The sequence below is a fragment of the Malurus melanocephalus genome, unplaced genomic scaffold (assembly GCF_030028575.1).
Source record: "Malurus melanocephalus ecotype Western Australia unplaced genomic scaffold, MMel_1.1 scaffold_93, whole genome shotgun sequence".
Taxonomy (NCBI): Eukaryota; Metazoa; Chordata; class Aves; order Passeriformes; family Maluridae; genus Malurus; species Malurus melanocephalus.
Genome location: NW_026623325.1, coordinates 1,509,269 through 1,533,438, shown reverse-complemented (window position 1 = coordinate 1,533,438; position 24,170 = coordinate 1,509,269). Strand labels below are relative to the sequence as shown.

At 41.6% G+C, this 24,170-nt stretch overlaps 1 protein-coding gene across 1 annotated transcript in view; it reads left to right on the top strand.

The window, feature by feature from the left end:
• Positions 1 to 24,170, top strand: part of LATS2 (large tumor suppressor kinase 2) — a 49,211-nt gene that overhangs the window by 11,303 nt on the left and 13,738 nt on the right. The gene's annotated exons all lie outside the window — the stretch shown is intronic.

Here is a 24,170-nt window from a genome sequence, read left to right as displayed (position 1 = left end):
TTAGAAAGGAAATAACTTCTTTACAGTCACTAAAACATCTGCACAAGCATTTACTTCAGTCTCTGAAAAAGCCCTCGTGACCAAAAGTGAAGATTGCCATTATTATAACAGGAAGCTGATATCACAATAGTAATAGGGTGTAACTGTTCCTTTTGTAATTTTTATGTTGTTCTCAGCCTAAATCTCTGCTGTTCTTTCAGCTTGTATCTGAGAGGAGCAAATGTGATTTTATACTGAGACTGAAAAATAGCATCTCTGCCTTGGCAGTGGGATGTGGGGTGGTTTTTGGTTGTTTGTGCGGTTTTTTTTCTTTCTTAAAAAAATTGAATGACTTTGAAACTTAAATTCCAATAGAGGACTGTATGCAAGACTTTTGCATGCTACAGTCTTTAGGGATGGGTCAAGATATGCATTGAGAACTCATTTATTTCAACCTAGTAATGTTTTTCTGGTAGTTACTAAACTAATTAAAAGCTTATGTTGAAGCTGCTAATTGAATATCAGTAGAATGCAAATGAAAGTTCATGGATATTTCTCATGTGATATGTTGGTATGTGCCATACTTCTGTGAAGGGATTGTTTTTGTTTATTGATTTTCTTTTTCCTAAAGCATGGGCAAATACACATAGAATGACTTACCGTTACATTCCAGTTTGCCTCAGTTTTTTCTTGCTGTACCCCCATCTCAAGCAGACCACAGCTTGCTGGTGCTCCCATGGGCCCAGCATTCAAATTCTGCTCAGCTTGTGGTGCATGTGATGGTGACTCCTATAGAATGTCCATGTCCCATGTGTGTTGTCCTTGTCTCTCTGTAATGTTCCATAAATCAGGCTCCAGTACTTACACTCTTYGCTTCTTGGGTACTGCCTGTCTCTGTGACTTGCAAATGCTTGTATGCAGTGCTATCTAAAGTGGGGAGGGACATGAAAGAGCCCTTCAAATCTGGTGCCAGCTGCTGTTTTTCTCATGTAGTGGATATGTCCATTAATTCCCCACCATGCCTTGAATCACTCTTAAAAAACAGCTGGTTAGACCCAGGTTTTCCTTTCTTTGACCTAGGAAAGAATTCTGACTGGATTGCAAGCTGCCTCACTATGGATATAGCTACTTTAGAGTAGATGTTTCACAACCTGGAACAAATGTACTTCTAGAACAAATGCAGTTGTTAAATCAAGGAGGGACAGACAAATGATCTGTTTGCTTAAAGCTACAAATATTTGTCTTAACTTGGGCTTTATACTTACGTAGGTCATGTGTGTAGCATGTGAAATATATTTAACATTTTTCACTCTTGCTTATCAAATTGTGAGTGTAGCTTAGATGCGACATTTTATGTTGCTTGGAGCTGAGGCTTAGAGTGGGAAATGCTGGTCSTTATTCTAAGTTTTTATCATTCCCTAGCTTTTTGGGAAAAAAATAAATTTAACAATTCCTCTGATTACCAAATTAGAGGCTGAAGTTGCTGTGGCATTGTGGTCTGTGGTCTTACCCTGGTAGTAGCAGTCTTATATTGTCTAGGCTTGAGAGGGATCCCGATTTCCCATCTCCAGGAGATGTTTTAATAAAAGGCTGATGAAAGTCAGGTASTCAAACTCTTGCTGTCTGCCTGTTCTACTTATCTGCTGCAAGTCACCCGAAATACTGTCGCTGGTAGAAATATTTTTGACTTTATGTTACTTGGCAACTTCTGATGATGTGGTTCTGTCAGCTCGGATCTTGATGGGGTCTCCAAGCTATGGCTGCAGCACAGCAGAACTGATTTGTTTCTCATGGTCTTATCCTGYGGTCTGGGCTGTTACTGACAGTTCACAAGAAACTCCTGAGTTACAAATTGAYATGTAGAACTTAGGTTTCATCCAAGAGATGTATGTGTGCATATATATATTGTGATGACTGCAGTGTCTGCACGGTACCAGCTGTTTGTGAAGAACTTAATCCATAGGATTTGGTACTGCAGTGAAGATTTCTTTTTCAGTCTAAGGAAACAAATTTCTAATATTTGAGGACATGTTCTGCTTCCCTGCAGTGTAAGAGATGGATTTTGCCTGATGAGAAACTTGTGCTCTTCATTTTGAGTGAATCAAAGTAATTAAAAATATTTCCCGAGGGAGGCGAAGGATGAAGAGAATGAGAGAGGATATGAAAATACTTTTTAAAAAAATATWTCTAGGTCAGTTAATTTGCAGAAAGCTGAAGCCAAAGAATGCTGTGTACCCTTAACTTTGTGAATCAGGTAATGGCCACGGCACGGACAGTCAGTGAAAATAATTCTATTCTGTGCTGCTGCTTTATCTTTTATTATTATCAGTGTATGTGTGCATGTGTGAAACTGTTATTGCAACACACAGTCTCCTATGCCCTTAGAGAAATAGAGTGTAAATGGGAAAACGCTGAGATTCAAATTTATACTGCTTGAAGGACCAAGCATTTTGCAACTGTTTTCTATAATCCTCCATTATCCTCCTTTTCTATATCCTTCATTACTGTAATGTAAGATCTGTAAATTACTCTCTTCGTCCAAAGCATGCAAAGATGCAGGTCGTACACCTCACATGCATAAAATGCTAGAAGAAAGACTGCTGCTGCTGGGTGATMATACAGTTAAGTTCCTGCCCTTTAAAGGGGCTTTAGGAGGACAGCTAGCAGTGTATAAGTCTTTATATGGTTACGTTTGGATTTTATCCACTATTTTTGAATCTGTTGGGTGAGGGTTATTTCAAAACAAAAGAAAATGTCAGTAGAGACTCAGAGATCACTGTTGCTGATCTGCAGCTTCATTCCCTCCCTGTTTGTTTTGTTCTCCCACTGCATCAACTCTTATCTTTTAGGCTATTCAAGTCTAAACCTTCCTTTCTTTACCTGTTGTCCTATTGCATTGCTTTTTCTGCTCCGTTGGTTTSAATGACTAATATTCAACACCTCCTACAGGCCTTTCTCTGTGTACCTCTGAATACTCTAAATGAGTTGATTTTTTATAATTGCAAACTATTAAGGACTAAATCTTTTATAGACTTCAGTCTTTCATCTAAAAAAAKGTGATAGGACAGATTAAAGAATTATAGATGCAATTGTAGTGTGACTTTTCCAGCACAGCCCATATGTTTTCATTTCTGCATCTTCTTTTCCATTTAGTGTCAGGGCTCCATAGGCTGTGCTTAAAGTAGCCACCTGTCCCATTCATGCTTTTCTTCCAGCACTGCCACAGTTGCTGGTATTCATTCTACCATCCTGCCAGACGTCAGCCTGATAAAGATGCATAAAATCGAATTCAATCAGTAACTGGAACCTAGGAAATACTAATTTTGGGGGGTATTCTTGTTTATGAAAAAAATTTCTCATTGTGGCAATTAAAAATATAAAAAGTTGTGGCCAGAAGACAKAGACCTTTAAATGAAGACAAATTCACTCCATATTGGGCTATTTTTGTCCTGGCTCCAAATGAGTGCTGCAAACGATATGTATTCCACCTTGCTGGAGCCTGTTTCTTCTGGTTGTCCAGCACATTTTGATTCTATTTCAGATGATCCCTGTATTTTAGATGATCCTCTGATTGCCCATGTGATCTGTGCTGCCCAGACATGGTAGCAACCTGCTGGTTKTGTGCTGGAGAAGTGTGAAATTTTTCTTTTTTTTCCAGGTGCTTCAACAGTTGCTATGATAGAAACTCGCTTCCATCTCTGTCCTGTGACTATTTCTTGCACACTGGCTATCCYTTCTGTTTAGAAAATCTTTTTTATTATGTTCTTTAGTACAATCACTAAGTCCATTGAGTGCTTTCTGGAAGGTGTTTTATGATGAACCTGTGAATTGTGGTGTTGTAGTCATGCAAATAGCAGAGAGATGCAGTGTTCAGCAGTGCAAATTGAAGACTTAGAGCCTAAGAGTCTACAAGTGGGCAGAAGTCATCAGTGTCTGCCAGGACATGTGGTGAGCCAGCTCCCCATACTACAGGAGGACCTCACTGGGAAGTGCCAGCAAACTGAAAGCAAACCACAAGAATTTTCATTTGCGTTGGTGTGCCTCCCCCCGCCTCTCATCTCTCTGTTTGCTGAGAAGTGAACCTTCAGAGCTCTTAACCACATGAAAGTAACTAGAAAAAGTATTTTTCAGTTTTACTTTGGTGCTGGAAAACCATTTGCAAGAGATTTTTCCAGGAACGTCCCTGTGAAGTGTTAGAAACTGTTGGAGGTTGAGAACTTGCTGTTGCAGGCCTGCTCCTCACTGGGGCAGAAATGGGTGCCCAGATTTGCTGCCAGGAACAATCTGTTGCCCCCCGAGCCTGGAACAYCACTGCTCAGGAGGCAGATCTGAGACACAGCTCTGGCTGGAGGCGGATCTGTCTTCTCCCAGATTCCTGGGAAGGTCAGAGTGTCCTGCAGAGCGTTCAGCAACTCCAGGAGGGCTGTTTTGGGCAAATAGCAGTGCTACATGCTTAACAGGATTCCCTGTTTTTTTGCAAAGAACCATTTTCTCCCTCTTGTTTTGTGCAGGAGGGTTTGTGCTCCCAAGCTCCCCACTGTGTAATGGAGTATGAACTTAGTCTTCACCCTCCTCTACACAGGCCAAAAAGCAACAGCTGTAGCATCAGCACAGCATCCATAACTAGCWGGGGGAGGCCAAATATCTTAGCTTCTGCCATGCATAAAACTTCCTTTTCTTCGTCGCTGCCATTAACTGAGGGAAGTAGGACAGTTGTCCAGCATTRGAGGAAACCCTGAGCCAAGCTAGCGGAGACTTCCTTGCGCACAAACTATTGAGCCCGTGAATTTGGGGAAACTCCTGCCACTAGACCAGAGATCTAGTTTGTTTTGCCACATTCACATAGCAGTTTTGTGGTTTCCCAGTCTGGAAAGAGGATCTTTTTTTTTTTTTTTCCCCATAGCTCATGGCAGCTAAGGGATGGAGGGAGTATTGCTATTGATGTTTAAACTCTGACAGGAGAGGGATATCTGACAATGATGATGGCAAATGGGAAGCATAACAGGATGAAGCTCCTGCTAAAATGCAGGAACTGGACATGTGAGCAGAGAGAATGTGTTTGGCATTTACTCCTGGGGGAAGGCAGCTGTATCTCAAAGGTGRTAGTGAGCTGAGATCATGCTCAGGTGTTGGGAAAACCATTCTCTTTCACTCTGCAGGATGGAAGAAGCAGCAGCCTGAGCCTGAACTGCTCCCTGCACACCAGGGAGAGCAGTGTGGGGTTCCCACCAGTGTTCCCTCAAWGCGTGCCTGCTGCTGGCTCTAGCTGGTTGTCACTGCAGAGGTGCTTCCTCCACCTTCCCAGCTTACTGAATTTAAGAGCTCCAGGTTACCTTGCATTTCTCTTCCCCACCCTCTTTTCAGTTTTTTGTTTGYTAGCTGTCTAAAGTCATGCTTAACTCCTCATTCTGCCCACATGCTCTGTTCTCAAGGCTTAATTGCTATTTGTACTTTCAGGTAACACCCTCCTCTATTCTAAATGCCTGGCTTCTGTGCTTGTTGCAATGGCTGTTCTTGCTTTTGAGAAAATAAAGTATTTGCTTTCATGTAAAAATAGCTTTATTATTTTCATACACAAGGAGAAATCAGGGCAAGCATGTTTCCAGGTCAGCCTGGAGATGGGGTTGGATAGTGAAACCTGCTGTTCCAAAAATGGGCTGGAGCCAGCAACAGTTSTTGATCTGCTGAGCAAAGCTAACTGTCTTGGAGAGAGGTGGGATCCCCTTTTCTGGGTGCAGATGCATCRTRCTRGTATTCTCCTGCTATGGARAGAGTCAAGCATTGTCATCATGAGYACTTTGTTAAGTACTTATATTTGTTTTACAGTTTTCTCATAGTCAGGTTCTTTTGCTAATTGTAGGCATGGGTTGTACATAAAAGATTACAAAGGAAAGTTTCTTAGGGCACAGTCTATATTGCAAGTGTTTAGAATATCTGAGTAGAAGACATTTGTAGGAGCAGTCCTGTATTGTTCCAAGATTGTGCTCAGTTGGGTACTGAGTAAATAAACCATAAATGTGCACATTTTGGGTCATTATCCAAATGCTCTATGCTTGTTTTAGATAGTTCAGCTGTACTTTGGATTTTGTTGTCTATGGTAGCCTTCTTGTGAATCTTTTTGCCACATTTTTCTAGATTTACATGAACGTGATGAGCATCTCCTTCATCTTTGTTTTTTGTTAGTTCATATTTTTACTTCCYTCAGGCATATTTTAGAGGTATTTTTAAGGCTTCTAAAGCTAGTCATCTTGAATTTTCCCTTTAGCTTCACAAAAGTCACTACAGAAGTAAGAAAAAGMACAGAAGGGGAATTACAGGCAGCATTAAAAATGTTCCTTTGAAACAGAAAAGCAGATTTAACATGAATTAAAATCTCAGGTCTGTTTCAGAGTTGCAAAAGCTCTTTTATTCACCAGAGAACTGTTAAAGCTAGTAATTTTTGGCATGGTATYGGTCAGGGAAGCGTGACAAAGTGCAGTGGAATGCACTGAGCTGCGATCCAGCTTGTAGTGGAATATGACTTCTGGTGTATGGAGCATTGCAGGAAGTGCTGCAGGGGGATGGGKAGGCCTTTTAATTTTGTCACCTACYGAGTAATAGTGTCCTCCTTCCTCAGACCCCACCTGCAACAGCAGCGGGTTGCTTGGTTGCTTGGGTCAGAAGACAAAAAGTGAGCAGCCTGCACAATCTGAGTTTGTTAGAGCCCGCCTGTGGTCTGAGCACTGCTGTGCAGAATGCAGTGAGATGAGAAAGCTGGAAAAAGCTGTGTGTTTGGGATTTCACTTCMACTGTGTGCATATCTATACTGGGATCATATCCCCAGCCCCATCATGCTAGAACATGAAGTTTGTTGGGTGAAATTCTGTCCTCACTGGAATCAGCTGTAAAATTCTTAGTAATTTAATCSGGACTGAGTTTTGCTGCCTATTTTGAGCAATAAGAGTCCTCCTGTTCCWCTGGTACACACACATGCTAAATTCTTTTACTTAGAGTTTGGCACAGGTTTTGGCCTTAAATGGAAGCATGTTCAAATCTTTTTAATATTGGTAGCTTGGATTTCAGATTACATGGACTGAATAACCAATTATAATAACCATTCAGGATATTCCTGTAACTGTAGCCTACCTGGTATTTTCCTTCTTCTTTAAATTATGATGTCACTGTCCACAAAATTTTCCAAGCATTTGTAATGACATTGTAAAAAATTACGATTGTACATTTCCTGGCAGAACAAGATCTTTGGTCTATGACCTGTGTATTAGAAACTGATAAAACCTTGGTGTGATATGGGTGGTGTTACCAGTGTAAATTGCTAATGAGAGTTCTAYTGTTCACTTTGGGCTTCACATTTGCACTGCAGTGATAATCAAATAAAAAGCTACCATTACACACTGAYATTGGAGTAAAGCTGTGTGGTGCAACATGGTTGCAAAACGTGAGGTCTCTACCCAAAAGACGTTGCAACCTGGATTGATTTTTCTAGGGTAGAGATGTAAGAAGACTGCAGAGCAGAAAAGATAAAAGGGTAATGATACTGAGTGGTTTTATTGTTTGCATAGAGATSTCTGTCGTTCTAGCTGTCTGCTTATTTAATGTTCTACAAGAGGAGACCTTGAGGTTGTATTGAAAACATGGCTAAATGTTTAGGGCAGGAATAAATGAGTAGTCAGCTGGTGGGATGTCACAGTCCCTACGCTTCAGGTTGGAAAGAATGCAAAGTCACTTGGTAGAGAGATTGCTTAGATGGGAGTGTTGTAATACTCATTGAAAGCCCATTGGCTTTTAGCACRTAGATCCTATTTAAAATTTAGGCTGTACAGTTTAGGGTACTTCTGTTCTAGACACTGRCCCTACCCTTTCACAGAGAAAAACTGCAAGTTGAAAACTGACTGTTAAAATTGATATACAGGAATCATTATAGTCACTCAAGTAATGGGCTACGTATGGAACTACTATGGCTATATTACTGTTTTCTTTTGCAAGGCAGTACTTCGGATAGTTCCAACATCTCAGCTATTACATTTTCTGAAACATAAATCCTACATATTTCATTTGTGGGAAAAACATACCTGACTTCAGGTTTTCACACATTGTTTTGTATGTGTATATATGTATGCACATACTTCTGAGCTTGCCTGTCATTGGCCTCTGTGATTAGTCTGAAGGTGGTGGCAGACACTGGAGAGCTTGATTAAAAGTAATTAACCATAATGCCAACAATTTTAAATGCTGWTGGATGCCTTGGAGAAAAGGAATAGACAGTTACAATGCACGTTACAGGAAGCAAATGTTGGCCTTGGAAGCACTGCTTGAACACTGCTGTTCAGGAGTCACTGTATCTGTGACTCTGCATCTTACAGCATCTCCAAGGCAGTGTGCACACAGGTAAGATGCACACAGTGGAAATGAGGAAAGACCATTTCTCTGGAGCTGTAGAAACCACTCCAAGATGACGTTTCAGTGCAGAGTGAACCTGATCATCAAAATACAGGGGACCACCTCTGTGTATCATCACCATGGAGGCTTAGCTTTGTTTTGGGCTTGGCATGCTTGAAGAACACAAACACAGATCTTCCCATGAGCATGCAGCATGTKATTATGCAGGGACAGATTGAATAGTACTTGGCAACAGGTTAGCAATCAGTAGGAGTGCTGTCTCCACCCAATTCTCTTAGGGCAAGTTTAGGAAGTTCAAACTTGATTGCCTAACCAGGCATGTGTCCTTACCTTTGAGAGCTTTGTCAAACAGGTGCAGAGAAACTGTATTTTTTTTTTTTTAACTCATGCAGAAATGAAGACATTCACCTGTTCACTGCTGCACATTGTTGAACCTTAGTTTCTGGAACTCTGTTTTATGAATCCCCCCTCCCATGCCATGTACTGTTGTGCTTGTTACTGCTAGTGTTACCAAATTAAAGCACAGGCCAGTTTTCATTCTGCTTCTGAAATATTCAAGAAGGATATTGCTCAGTGTGATTTTGCTGTAGACCTCAATTTTAAGAACATGTTTCCTCAAGGAAGAAAAGTCATCACTTGTCTCTTATTTCTTTCTTAACRTTTTGCATACTTAAAGATCTTAGAAGAAACATTGCATAGTGTTCCTGCAGCTGGGAATGGGTTGTAATAATAATGATAAGAATTACAGAATGTCGGAATGGGTCAGGTTGGAAGGAACCACAGTGGGTCATCTGGTCCAGCCTTCCCTGCTCAAGGAGGGCCATCCTAGAGYATATGGCACAGAATTGTGTCCAGATGGTTCTAGAATGTTTCCAGTCAATCTTTTCCAGGACTCAGTGACCTGTACAATGAAGAAGTTGTTCCTTTATKTTCAGGTGGAACTTCCTGAGCATCAGTTTCTACCTGTCACCTCTTGTCCTATTGCTTGGTACCACTGAGAAGACCTGGCTCCATCTTCTTTAYGCCCTCCCCTTAYGTACTTGTATWYATTGAGGTYCCCCGTTTTCTCTTCTKGAGGCTGAACAAGCCCASCTCCCTCAGTCTCCACTCAGGAGAGATGCTCCAGTCCCTTAATCATCTTCATAGTCCTCTGTTGGACCCGCTCCAGGAGCTCCATGTCACTCTTGTACTGAGGAGCCCAGAACTGGACACAGCTCTCCAGATGTGGCTTCACAGGGCTGAGCAGAGGAGCAGGATCTCCTTCCTCAACCTGCTGGCAAAGCTCTTCCTAATGCATCCCAGGATCCCACTGGCTCTCTTGGCCACAAGGACAGTGCTGGCTCATGGACAGCTTATTGTCCACCAGGACCCSAGGTCCTTCTTTGCAGAGCTGCTTCCCAGCAGGTCAGCCCCAGCCTGTTCTGGTGCCTGGGGTTATTTCTCTTCAGGACTTGTCGAGGTCCTTCTGAAGGACTGCACAGACCTCTGGGGTATTGGCCTCTCCTCCCAGCTTTGTGTCATCAGTGAAGATTTACCCAAATGATTTTGGGCGAAGTATTGAATTTAGTAGTAATAGTGAAGAGTGAAAAGCAATTGCCAGTTCTCCTATCAAATGATATGGGTTGAAAGCATTAGAAAATAAGAGTCCCCTTAAAGTTTGAGTAAAGACTTGAAGGATAGAAGTGAGGAATACTGACTGATCCACTGCCAACTAAGCAAATATGTCAATACTGACTCATTTAGGAAAATGTGTCTGTTTGAACCTTCTCAAACTTGCTCCTCAGACTTCAGTTGTGAAGGAAGGATGAGTAGAATCATGTCCTCTGCTTTCCTCCCTCTCCTTTGTTTCAGTTTAATCAAGTTCAGACTGTTCTAGAGTTCAAAATAGTGTATTTTCATAAGAAATACAGTTGTTGTGGAATAGGTTCAATMTATTCTAGAGTGTTAGAGGGTTTTTATTGGCTTGATACAGTGAGATTTTTTTTCCTTCTCCTGTGGTTTAAAATTACTYGTCTAACATGTTGATTTATAGCCTGTCATGTAACACTGTTTCCCCTTGGCTGTATCTTTTTAAATGATCAARCATATTTCTGAAAAATGTCCTGGTTTTGCCTTGAAATATTAGGTGAAAACGGCATAAGTAAGAGAGGGATTAGCTTGTTAAACTTAGTATGATACCAACATACAAAATATGGCAATTAAAAACTTTCTTAAGGCAGCATAGAGCCAAAAAAAAAAAAAAAAAGGAAAACTTTATGGTCTGAGATATCACAAGCATATTCCATTTACCTGGGAAGTCTGTAGGCTGGAGTGAAGGAAGTAGAAGAGACTCCTGGGCTGGAACTCCAGGAGAGCAGCTCTTTGCTGCCAGAGCTGCCSGTCTTCCCTCTTGTTCCTCCCCGACTGGTTCTTGCACGCTGTGCCAGCACGGTGTTTGTGGAGCTGAGCAGTGACTGATGGGGGAGGTTAAAAATAACCTCTTGGTACCACTGAGAAGACCTGGCTCCATCTTGGGAGGGACAATRAGCACAATTGAGGGGTACAACGGGGAGGCACAGAAAGCAGCAGAGAAGTTGACAGTGGTGGCAGCTGGCTTGGCTGTCAACCACCATCAGAGGAAATGCCGAGAGAAACTCAGYCTTGTGCTCACATGCTCTCCTCCTTCCAGCTGTGCTCTGGAGAGGTCCATCTGCTCGCTGCTGTCTCATCTTACGCCTCCTCTCACCGAGGTTTTATTGCCCCAGCTGAGCTGCTGCTGGAGTTAACCCTAGCTGTCTTGGGGCAAAATGCWTCATCAGCTAAATCACAGGTCTGTGCTAACCCAGCTGTCTCTGATGGCAAGTGGACAGCAGTGTGGTCAGGCAAGAAGGAAGCAAGCGATATCTCTGGCACAGGGAGACGTGACAGGCAGCCAGGGACAAGACAGAAATAGTTTTCTGCCARCACACTTGCAGCTGGAAAATATATGTGAATACTAAGCTATGAATGCTGAAAGTAGTGATGTGGTAGTTTTCTATATTGCTGCTGACTGATATCACTGATGGTTTGTGGCAGGTTTGTGAGATGATAGTAATATTTAGGGGATGGCATGGAGGAGAATTTTCCTAGAGGATTTATTTTCTTACGACCTAAAATACATCTCACAGCTTTTGCATGTAAATGGAGTGGAACGAAAAAGATGCTTCTTTAGTACTGTGTGTATTGACTATTAAAATGTGCCATTTGGCTGGTAGCCATCAGAAACAACATTGAGGTGAACTAAATAAAGATACTGTTAAGGAAAAAAGTTTTTAAAAGGACAATTTCAGAGATTAAGTGAAAGCTTACGAAGAAATAGTTTTATACTTTCGAAGTACACTTTTGAAAATAATTATACCATATAAGCAAAGCTGGATGATTTMGTTCTTTCAGTTCTGTCCAATAGTATCTAATATTTATCCGCTACTCTTCTGCGTTGAACGGGACTTGGATTCCTGCTTACAGTGTTCCTCTAGGATACTAATTAAAGTGTGTGTTACCAAGTGSCTGCAATTTATTTTTCATTTGTTTTATTTATTTACTTATTTTTACACTTCTTTATTCTCATGGAACACAGTAAAGATGCAGTCAAGTGAAGCGTTTTCATGGAGCAGAAACAGTCTTATTCGTGCTTCTTGTCGCTTTTGCGGACTTTAGTGGGCATTTCTCCCTCCCCCACTGGTAGCTCCCAATCTGAAGAAGATGCAGCTGCTCTCTTGGGGGAATTGTTTACCTCTCTGTGGAATCTTGTCCTGGTCAGCTATGTGCTAAGAATGTGAAAAATTTTGCTGCGGCTGCTTTACATGTAAAAAGCCTGACCTTAAGAAATTTTATCCAGCTGAGGTTTTTTTCTTTCTCTTTTTCTCTTTTTTGCTTCTACCACTGGTACAGTTTTATCTTGCAGCTGCAGAAAGCTGCAGTAACTTTGAGTCAGATAAAGCATTTAGTACAAAGAGATATTCTTGTAGTCTTGAAAATCATTAAATGCCAGTCAGCGCTGTTTAGCATTTCTTGCTTTTGGACCTGTAGTTATATATGTGTATTTGATAGAGTTAGTGAAACTAAGTTAAGCACTGTGTGGAGACTTCTGGAAAATGTCTAATGAGATCCCTGGTGCTGCATTGTGTGAGTATATTGCATTACAAGGTTGAGCGTATTGATTTTAAAATGTTGAAAGCTGAATGAAGGCCTTGTTATATTTCCTGAATGAGAATTTGGGGGAAAAAAAAGAAAGATAGCATTACAATCAACAAATGAAATTCAAAAGGCCAACAAAATTTTTAAATTGKTTTTTTTGTAGAAGTTTTGCCTCTTCCTACTCTGAACAATAAATGCAGCAAATTGCATAGCACTTGCATAGCACTTGCATTCTGTGTGTGTCTGTGTGTCTCTACAGAAAAATATTAGGACTATTATCTCAAGATAAAACCCAGATGTTTCTTCAGTCACGTGAAGTGTGTTATGTTGCACTGGGAGTCTGAGAGAGAAAGTAGCCTTCATTTGTCTCACAGTAGAGCTGCATTTTTCAGTTACATTTTTTTTCTTTTTGACTCTGCATTACTGTCTGATGTCAGTTGGGGTCCCATTGTGGTGCAAATCCTCAAAGGAGAGAACAGCTCAGTGGTAATGCATTCCAACCAGATATCCTGGAGGTTTTATAAGTTCTATTAAAGTACTCCCCAGTGAAAAATTAGGGGTGCAAAACTCTCGTAAACTTCTAACGGCCAGATCAGGAATACACTGGAACCTTGTTTGAAAAATTGTTAGTACTTGACCTTGAATAATGGACAGTTTAATTTTGCTGTCTTCACTTGAATTTTCCATGCCTTGGAGGTTTTAAAACAACACTTGAAAGAGTTCCAGTGGTTTAAAACTGAACAAACCACCATATAACATTACAAGGAAATGCAGGAAGAGGATTTCTTCCTGAAAATGTTTAAATGTTAAAATCACTCTTTAAATGTTAAAATTTTATGAAATAAAAGAAAATTTGTAATGTCTTAAGTAGACAGCACTCAGTAAAAATGACAGAGGCACTGTTAACAGGAATAGATGCAAAATTCAGTTTGCAGAGTTGAATAGAGAGAAATGCAATAAACAGTACTATAGCATTGCAAATTTGCAGCACCATGSAACTTTCTGGGGAACAGCCATCTCTGGCAGCACAAAAAAACTCTTCCAGTTTTTGACACAACTCTTTTCTATGCTTTGGGGCTGTTTTCCTGGRCAGCAAACATGCTTATAACTCATCTTGTTGAATCTGAATACCCAGTTTACAAGTTCCTTGCATCCAATTTGTCTAAGAAATAATTTGTRAAGTCTGTGAATATCTGTAAAAATCCTGTTTTATACATAACTCAATATATATGTGTCTTTTTAGGAGAAGGAAGAGAAATGGGAACCCTCATCTTGGTGTCTGTGGACACTGAAAAGAAATGCTTTGATACACAAACAGCGTTATTGTAAATGTAATGCCAGCCAAATGCATTTTTGGCTAATGTGTGAGCAATAAAATTAGCAAACACATAACTTGCTGCTAATGAAGAGGAATAAGCTCATTATGAAACCTTCATTGAACTCTTCTATCCAGTTTGATTTACTTGCCCGGACAGAGTAAAAAACTACTGTCCCAAAAAAAAAAAAATTAAGAAGAAAGGGGMGATATGTGTCCTAGTACATCCTAGTTGTTCTGACAGCTCAGGATGTGCAAATTGGGTCTGGAGGAGAGTGTGGATGGCCTGCTGCTCTTGCAGAAAATATGCCCTGGTTGCTAATAAGTGTAAATACTAATACCTTAAAATATCCCACCTGAGAGAAAGAACATGAAAGAACCCAATTCCAAGAATATACTTAAAAGAGATTATATAGTGCCTATTAAAAGACATCTGGCCTTTTCACAGCAAGTTGTTGCTTTTGCAGGAATTGCCATCTTAATGTATTTAGTGATGTAAGATGCATTGTATCAGGAATAGGTTTTATCTTTTAAGATGCCTCACCTTGTGTGTAGAGACTTTCACTTGGACTCAAGAGTGCAGAGTGGCAGATTMATTTCTTATTCATGGCCAGATTTTATATATGAGGATCCTGGCACACAGCTGGCAGGAAAGCTCTCCCGGAGCACCTTTCTGAAAAGGGCGCTGTTCTGTGTGCTGCACCTTCCCCTCAAAATTGGGTTCAATTCTACCTCAGCCTTGAAGATGCCTTCTGAGCAAAGCTCTTTCTTATGTTCTATGTGAGTTGAGAGTTTGTGAGATTCCAGTGGAATCAATAAATTCCTGAAGGCAGTGGCTGCCAGACAGAAGTGAACTGGAGCCCAGGCTGAAACTGCTACAGATCGTGTCCAGAGGGTAGGAAGTTCCTCTAACCAAAGTGAAAGAATTTCAGGGAAGTAAAATAGCATCTTTGAAAAGGAGTTATGTACACTCTTGCACACGTGTGCCTGTACATTTACTCATGCATGAAGTAAGCAAAGCTCTTCCTTGCTGCTCTGTAATGCAAACCTGCCAGTGCAGTAATTTGTAAATGCTGTTTATAACATGGTTTGCCTCACTATAAGGTTTCTGATCAGYACATAATAGTGCTCCTGCTCTAGTGCTAGGGAAAGAATAGAAGAGATTTGTCCCACTTTTTGTCTGTTGATGGACCCACCATGGGTCATTTGGTTAGACTTGAACTCTAAATAGTTTAAATAGCTCTCCGATGAGCATACTTAAAGAGTAATGAGGAACAGTTATGGCTGTATATACAATTGTTGCTTCTGTTTTAAATTAGAAATCCTTTTCAAAATAGGATTCTTCTCTTGTGTCTTATGTCAGCACAGTGCAGAAGGCTATGGGGTGCCATCACAGTAGAAAGGATTTTATGCAGTTAGGAGATACTTTAAGCACTGCAGATGTAAAAACACTCATTTTCCCCCCTCTCCTTTATTTTATCATTAATGTAAACCTGACCCCTGTGAATTTTGGCATATAGATCGTCCTGAAGTACTACATGTGTTCAAAATGAAATGCTGTGTGCTCACTTCTCACAACTCTGTTGATGTGGAATCTGAAGCAAAGTGTGTGTTCTCCAGAATGAGAATTTTCTGTACTTGGGGAACTATTACTATTGCCTATTAATGTTGGGCAAGTATGGTTGCTAAACCAGGAGCGTGTGCTCTTTGAAAAGCTGGGGGAGTGAGCAGGTGCCTTCAGAAAGGTAGGGTAGGACCTCCTCCACCTTCCTTCAGGCTTCYCCCATTCCAAATCCTTTCCAGAGTGCCTGATGTGCTTCCAGAAATGGTACAATAGAYGTATATGTAAATATAATGAAATTACTTGTTTTTTCTGACTGATGACACAAATAAGAGTCTTATTTCATCATGAAAGAAGTTGTGTCTGTTTTTACATATTGCTTTTAGGGGGCTCACTTGAAATTAGATTAATTTAAAGAATTTAAAGATGTGCACACGTTATATACTACCTATATGCATGTCAGTACATACACACTCTCTGGGACATCAGCGGGAGCTGTCTGGTGAAACRCTCTGATTAGATTTGAAAATTGACATTGCAGTGCTTGTGTGTTTTCTCTTTAAACAGATTGCATCTCTTGAATAGTTCATCAGAGCTTCTTGAAGTGTTTACATACGCGTTCTTTGTCTGGAGATGCCTTGTTATAAATACTTCCTTCATTTTACAGGCATTTGTTTGGAAATATGTTGAGCAGCAGTGCTTGGTTTATTTCCAAATGTCTTAACTTCAGGACTGTGGATTGGCTTATAGCCTGCTGTTCATATCTCTCCTTTTCAGGGGAAGAGCCATGTTTGAGCAACTCATGGAGCACAAGGACTGTAGCGTAAAATGGGAGGCATCCCATGGGTGAAACATCCATGGCCAAACACAACGTGTCTTGCTATGAGCTGTGGTGGGGAAATGGACCTTACAGGCCCWGTTAAAAGAACAAACAAACAAGTGCCAGGGAAAAGAAGTTCTATGCCGCTACCTAGTTTAAGTTGCATAGTGTTGAATAGTATTTTGTTGYAACTGGTACCTTTGGAGGCACCTGTCAAGAAGCTATGTCGTATTTGCAGTCACTGTTCTCTCTGTTTTTTTCTCTCTTACCCTTTCCAAGYTGATGAAGGTGTTATGGTGGTTGTTCTTTGTAAGTACCCTGCTGCTAAACTTATATAGAACTTCTCTCTTGGAGGAACTTCAATAGTTTTGATTAGGCACCAACTTAAGGACAAGAAGCTGTGAAAAAACAATAGACAAGTCTTTTCTATGATACTTGTGAAAGAACTTTGTATTCACTCTAGGGCTAGTAAAATACAAAAACTAAAGTGATAGATTTCTAATATTATCTGGTTCATTTGTTTGATTTTAACCATCCAGAGTTTTTTAAATCCAAACACATATTAGAAACATTTTGATCACCAAAGATGGTTTTTGTAATTCAAAAAATGTAACCAGATGAYCTAGTTTTTGTTTTATTTTGTCTCATTCTTTCCATAGCAATAGGAAATACAGCTATGGAACAAATATAGTTGGACATCAGGAAGAATTTATTCACAGAAAGGGAGATTAAGCATTGGAGTGGACTGCCCAGGGAGGTGGTAGAGTCTCCATCGCTGGGTCTAGCTGACATGGTGATATTCTGTTAAAAGTTGGACTCAATGATCTTCTAGGTCTTTTCCAACTTTAGTGATTCTGTGGAATGTGCMATATAGTGTGGCTTTGAGGATTAAGGTAATTTATTTCAGAATTGTTTGTGGTGGTCATGATACAAGGGTTTCTGTGCTGGGACCCAGTACAATTGACACTTCAACCCTCTAAAACCTTTTGTGCCTCTTACTCCAAGTTGCATATTTTGATCTAGACTTAATTACTTTACTTTAGTAATAAGTTATCATGGTGCCATAAACACAACAATAACAGGACCTCACTGTACTGGTTGCTGTACAAAAAGAGTGGTTAAATATACCAGTCTTCTGTGGGTGACTGGCTAAATAAGTACTAGAAGAGTTGGAAGGCAAACAGAATGAGCAGTGGCATAGCAGTGACTGTCACATTAGATTTATTTCTATTTGTTTATTTTCTGATAGGGCTTTTATTGGAGCACTGTATCATTTACAAAATCCTTCCTCCATCTTTTGGGCATACTCACTTTGTTAGTTCTGCCACTATCCCTTAAAAATGCTATATAAAAACCTTTTTGTTAAAGGTGCTCCTTACCTGCAATTCCCCATTCCTAATTTACAATCATGTGTTTTTTTCCTATGTTGATGTGATTTAACTTAGCCTTATATTTTTTCATATGTCTATATGCTGTTTCTGTCTACCCCATTTTATGTACTACAGTGTGTCTCTTCTGCATACTTTAACCCCTAGTTATCAGTAAGCCTGATATGAGGAAAAAAAAAGAAAAGAAAGAAAGCCCTCTTACAGTGTGACGTGGGAGTGCACAGTGCAAACCAGAGCTAGAGCTAGAGCATCTGACCAAAGTAATGAATTACTTTCATAGCTGATGTGCTAGCAGAATTGTAGATAATTCAGGTGCACAAAAGGTAGAAATGCTGTAAGCAAGGACTAAAAGCCAGAATTAAAGCCCCAAGTGACTTTACCACAAGGATGAGTTCTTCATTGCTGTTGGCATTTCATCAAGAATGGTGTGTGCAGCTCTTATCAAAATCAAGTCCCAGTCTGATCTTTCTTGATACAGAGAAGGGCCACTGCATACCAATAAAGGGGATGAAAATCCTGTTTAATAAAAAACAAACAAGTTCAGCCCGGGAGGCCCAGCTGTGAGCATCCCTTAGTGTGAAGGGGGCTCACTGTGTAGGTAACTGTGGAACTGCTTTGAAAAGTACAGTCAAAACTAAAATCAGAGGCAATAAACTGACCCTGTATAATTTAGGCTGAAAATGAGAGGAAGGTTTATTATTGCYAAAGAAGGATAGCTTTGGAGAAGTTTGTAACAGGAGCAGTAGGRGCAGAAAACCCTTAACTAATCATGGGGTAGATGTCCATTAGTTTCTGAATGGGTTACATGTTTTCAGAATTAAGTGATGCTGCAGCACTCAGTAGCTTTCTGCCACTGCTAATTTCCTCCTGCTTTTTTGGTGCACCAAAACCGAAAAGCACTAATGATACTCAGGATAATATCTTAATTATGTGGCTAGAATATTTTCATCAAGGTTATGGTAGGCTTGGGAATTTATGTGCAAAATTTAGCCCTTGCTGTTAGCAATGTGAAAACAGGCAAAACAAGAGCACAAAAGTGAATGAAGTGTCCGACTAGAGAATGATTACAGAGAGAGAAAATTGTAAAATAGGTGTCTCTGTTCTATGGGGCTGCAGCAGTTCTGATCGAGTACATTGTACACATTGTTTCCTGAACTGCTTGGGTTTTRCGTGTTTAAAATCATGAATGAAAAATCCTACAATGGGGGGCTATCTCAGAAAAGCTTGCAGTCAATGCTGGATCATCTCTTTTGGCATGAGCTTTATTTTTTTCCCTTCTGCAGGGAACCTGTATCTGTTTCCTGCATCTGTCACTCGTCCTTCTTAGTGAATGGAAAGCAAGTAATTAATTTTTGTTGTTGTTAGCAATTAATTACCCTTGCCAAATCTTGCAGGACCTATTGTCTCCTTCAGACACAATGTTCTTGGGAAAAAATCTTACTTATTGTAACCTCTTGTGCAATCTTCACTTGGATGATAAATACATCTTGGCAACGAGGAGCTTTCTGAATGAAAATGTTGCTGGACAACCCTGTAGTACAGCAAGAACGCGAACCTCTGCCAATGCTGGTGGAGTGCAGCCAGGCRGGAGGGTAAAATGGGGAAAACCTTTCACACTGCCCGCAGAGCACAGAGTGAGATGAAGTCTTTATATGCACACATCCAAATGTCTGTTTACCATCAAACAAGGATTTTTCCTATTGAGCATCTGAGCTCAAAGGTGGCCTTCCTTCTAGCAAAATCTTGAAATCTGTTGGAAAGCTGCCATATACAAGTGCAAGACTGGGGAAATAAGAGAGCATGTGGACCATGCAGCAGTTGGGTTTAAGTAGCCCGCTGTAGGAACTAGCTGGGAAACTCCACYCTCCCTATTTTTTTCTGAGTCCACAAATTTGGGATCCTGCAGTTTCCTCAATCTGCTTTGTAGTTAATGGCCTTACTTTGGTTTTCCATGAGATCTGTCCAGAACCGTAGCTGACCACTGAAACCTCATTTTAATATTGCAGCTGTTACATTAATTACAGAGTTATTGAGAGTTAATTGTAAATGCACATTTTCCCCCTGTAGATCTTCACCCTTACTTTTCCTGGTTGATTTTTTTCCCTCAATACTTACTGGTATCTGGAGGCAAAAAGGTGCATAAAAGCCCTGCTCAGAGATGTTGAAAACCTCCAAAGTGAATAGAGAGGGTGAGTTGGGGCCGGTGCACTCTCTTCTTTTGTGGTTTCTGTACACGCTGCCAGTGGCTCGTGTTTGTCCGTGGGGCTGACAGCTGGCTGTGGGGCAGCAGGGACAGCCAACAGCCAGGTTTCTCAGCCCATGCTGCGGCTGACAGCKCTTGGCCTGTTGAAAAGGAAACAATCTGAAGCAGAGGGCCCGATGCAGTGTATCTTGCAGTTAATGGAAATCTCTGTTGACCTCAGTGGGAGCTGGATTTGATCCTGTGCCTATTTGAGTGTTTTGGCGTTGGCTACAGCTCCCAGTGTCTTTTTTTCCCCTGGCTCATTTCTGGTTCTTTCTGTTCCTTCTCTGTCTAAAATATACTTACCTTCAAGTGGTGTAAAATCAAGACAGCAGCATCCGTGTCAGTGTAGCTGTGCACTTTATCCTGACCCAGTCTCTGTCTTCATTTCCTCAGTCCTTCTACTGCCTGTGTATTGATTTAAAAGATTTTGGCATTGATTTCTCTCCTTTTTGAGCCATTCTGCTGCTTCTCATAAACACCATCCACCTACTCTCCAACAAGTGTAATTACTGACACTGTTTAATCCACCTTCTGCCCTTGTTCCTAAACTTTAAAACAGTCCTTATATTGATTTCTGGCAAATGCAGCCCAGGCTCTGGCCCCAGCTGCCAGTGGGGGGCCAGCTTTCCCCTTCAGCAGGCTCCTGGAGGCCATCCCTTGGCTGCCTCAGCCCAGCCACWCTCCCTTGCTCGGCAGAGCTCATCTCTGTCTTGCACATAGGAAGGAGAGGGCCACCATGTCCTGGCAGATCACACCCTCTGTGATCCTCAGCCAYGCATCAGCATGTCCCCTGTCCCTCAGGAAAAGGTGCTGGAAGTAATGGCACCCTTTTCAGGTGACTGCCAGAGAGAAGAGAGCTGTGGGCACAGACAGAGGCAATGGCAGAAAATGCAGAGGAGGACAAAGGCCAGCAATAACCGTGCTGGAGCTTCCTGTTGCTCTCCACTCTCCTTGAGTATCACATGCCCCCAGAGGGATTTGTCTCCTGGGTGGAGAATTATGATTATATGTGACCTGCCTGTGAGGAAAAGCTTTTCCTTTTGTATGTGGTTTTTAAGATTTTTTTTTTTTTTTTTTTTTTTTTTTTTTTTTTTTTTTTTTTTTTTTTTTCTGCATTTGCTTGGAGATGATGTGAGGGTTTTGTGAATTAATATCAGAAAATGGGGATATTGGTGTCTCATGAGAATTACGGGGAAAGGGCCCAAGCTGCGGGATGCTGTACAGGAGAATCACRGGTGTTCTTTTGATCCACAAAAAAACTTACTTGATTTTTTTTCCAGCAGTAATGTAAATGCTGAGCAAACAGGGTGAGTAATGAGGAAACCCTTTGGAGGGTGGGAGCTGACCTAATGAAAGATGAGAAGCGGGGAGCTGGAGCAAGGGGCTGCTGCTGCACTGAGGGCTTGCAAGGGYRAGGTTGCCAGTGACACACCTGCTGGCCCCAAACTCTCGCTGGACTCTTAGGTTATCCAGCTGTGCACAGTGAAATGTGTTGTGCTTGTCCCCTCACATTCTTCCCACTGCAGTTTAAATATGAGCCCCATAAACATTGCTGAAGGTGGAACATGCATCCTCAGAAAGGCCAGTGTCAGTTTTACTCCGCTTTTCAGACGCAGGCATTGGTAAAAGAGGAGAAAGTTCTGTCCTAGTATGGGAGGGAAGAACATTGCTTTCAAAGATTTTATCACTAGGCTGGTGATAAAAATTTCTCCTGTTTTACTCCTTTGGAATTCTATACACCCAACAGAGACAAGAGAAGTAGAAATTGACTTTATGGGCTGTTTTATTAATCATTAATACAATTGTTTACTAGGCATTTATTTTCTTGGTACTCCATTGCAGACAAAACCTAAAAAACCCAACATCCAAGCCAGCCCAAATGTGCTTATAGAGAACATTTAATTTAGGAAGCAAAGACTTGTGACCTAAGGCTAAATCCAACTTCTGTAAATGAGACAGAGTGTATTAGCAGCTGTGTGGAACAGAGCTGTAAAGCCCAGAGTCCCTGGATGATGAGAATCCTGAGCACTAGGATGTGAATTTGCTAATACTTTAGAAATGTATCCACAAGAAGAAAAAAGGAGAAAAAAACATTGTGGGAAATTCTTTCCTTCATASATAATATTTTTCTGTTGATTTAAAATTGCTCTTAGTAATGTGTTGATGCCAGTGAAGTATTTCAGCTATAGGAAATGTGAAACCAACTTCTGCCTTTCTATGAATTATGAGTCATAAATTGTATGAAAAAATTCAGCTTGCTATAGCTGTYCCCCGAGCAGAACCTCTGACTAATGGAGAAACTGCTGCCATTTTGGGGGGAGTGGGAGGGGTCTGAGTTAAATGGAACAAGATGCCAAGTGCCAGCCTTTGGCTCTGTGCTAAGTGTGAATTGGTGTCATCTGAGATTATCCTCCCTTGCTAAGTAAACAATTAGTAAGGATGTGACATGTCCAGTGAGGCACAGCTGCCCTTTGCTCCAGCTGGGGTTCCTGACTGCCAGACAGTGCCCAGAAGTGACCCGTGGGAGAGCCATGTGCTAGTGCCAGCCCAGCTGCCACATCTGCAGCCAGCCAGGCCAGGGGGGCACAACCTCCCGATTCAGTGTTCAGTGGGCAGGTTGTGATAACAGAATTCCCCTAAAAATAGCAGTAAATTGGCAAGATAATAGGATACTGGCCTTTGCAGACAAATCCTTGGTGGTGGAGTTCATTTCATCCAACTTCAGCCATCTACGAGCTGGGAGTTCAGCTCAAGTTAGTTCTCTAATCATCTGTCATTCAAGTTTATGTCCAGTTATATCTGTTTTATGAATTGCCTTTTGGAAGTGATTATAGAAAGATTCTCAGCAACTACTTTTGAGSAGGTATCCAGCTTTTTGATGGGTAAAGTTCTGTGAGTTGAATTCAGCATTAAAGCCCTGGATTTCAGTTTCTCCATCATTTCAGAAAAGAYGGTGGAGCTCATGAGGATTTGTGAATTTTGCTTTGCAAACATGCAGTGCCAGAGTCATCGTTGGAAGGTGTTTAACACACCTGAGCTATAAGTAGAAGTATAAATAAACTGCAGGGGGTTGTRCCTTGCTGGCTGTAGAGTAGGGGTTGCTAACCATGGCTGTGTTTGAAGTTTAACTGGAGCATTTATATTTGCCCCAGTTTTAGTTTGCAGGCTGTGTGTCTGGCACCCATATTAACTTCTCAGTCATGGACATGTGCCCAATAAAATACAGCTAAAAAGACTGACAGTGTGACTTTCAGCTTGGGATGCCCAGTTATTTTCCAAACAAATGGTAGATGATGTCCCAACTGTACTGAAAACAGCAGTTTTTCTTCCCTATTGACTTTAGTGAGCAGAAATCAACCCCTGCCTAATTGGCTTCTTGTGGCATCTGTGAAAGGATAAAGTTTTTACTGTGTTCGGGGGTGACTAAGAGACRTGCTCTCAGACACTAACAGCTAAATTTTCATTTCTTTTCATCCAGTGTCAAACTATGCTTTCTTTCTCAGACCTGATTCAAAGATTGTTTTTAGGATTAAGGTTTCTCCTTTTGTTTCCTTTCTTGGGGAATTTTTCTTTCCCATTTTGTTGCTGGGATACACTGATTGCCAAGTCATCCTTTTGATGGCTGGGTGATTGGTGAAGACAAAAAGAACCTAGCCACACCCGAAGTGTCTCCCTAGGCATTTCTCCTGCCTGGCAGGTTTTTTCCTTGCTCTCTTTGGAGAGAGGGAAGTTCTCCTGGGAGTTTTGGGTTCCGGGAGGGCATGCGTGTGTGTGTGTGTGTGTGTGTGTGTGTGTGTGTGTGTGTGGGGCCTGGGGTAGCTTCACTTCCTGCCCTGCTTGGCTCGGGGGCGGACGGTGGACCTGCTGTCTGCGGGGCAGAGCTCGCCTGCTCCTGCTGGGGAGCCCAGCATTTCCGCTCATTGGTTCCTGTTTGCCGCTGTGATCTTCTTCCCCTGTGCCTTGYSGGGGACCCCTGGGATTCCAGCTGCAGTGGTTGAGTTCTGCTGCATCCCGTCTGCAGCTGCGGAATTCTGCTCGTYTCTTTGCTCATCCGGCCATTCTGGGGTTTCTTGCTGTCCAGAGGAGCACTRAGATTGGCATTTCCGCTGTGAGTTTGCAGAGGAACTTTTTCTCCATCCACCTCTGCCGGTTTGTGTCCGCCATTGGCCACTGGGAGATCTGAACCAGCCGGGACCCGCGCCACAGCGCCTCCTGCAGCCACCGGGGAATCATCGCACCCGCCCTGCCCGGAGCCAACAGCGCCCCTGCCGACCGGGACTGTAACTGCACCAAAGGGGAGGGTGTGTCTG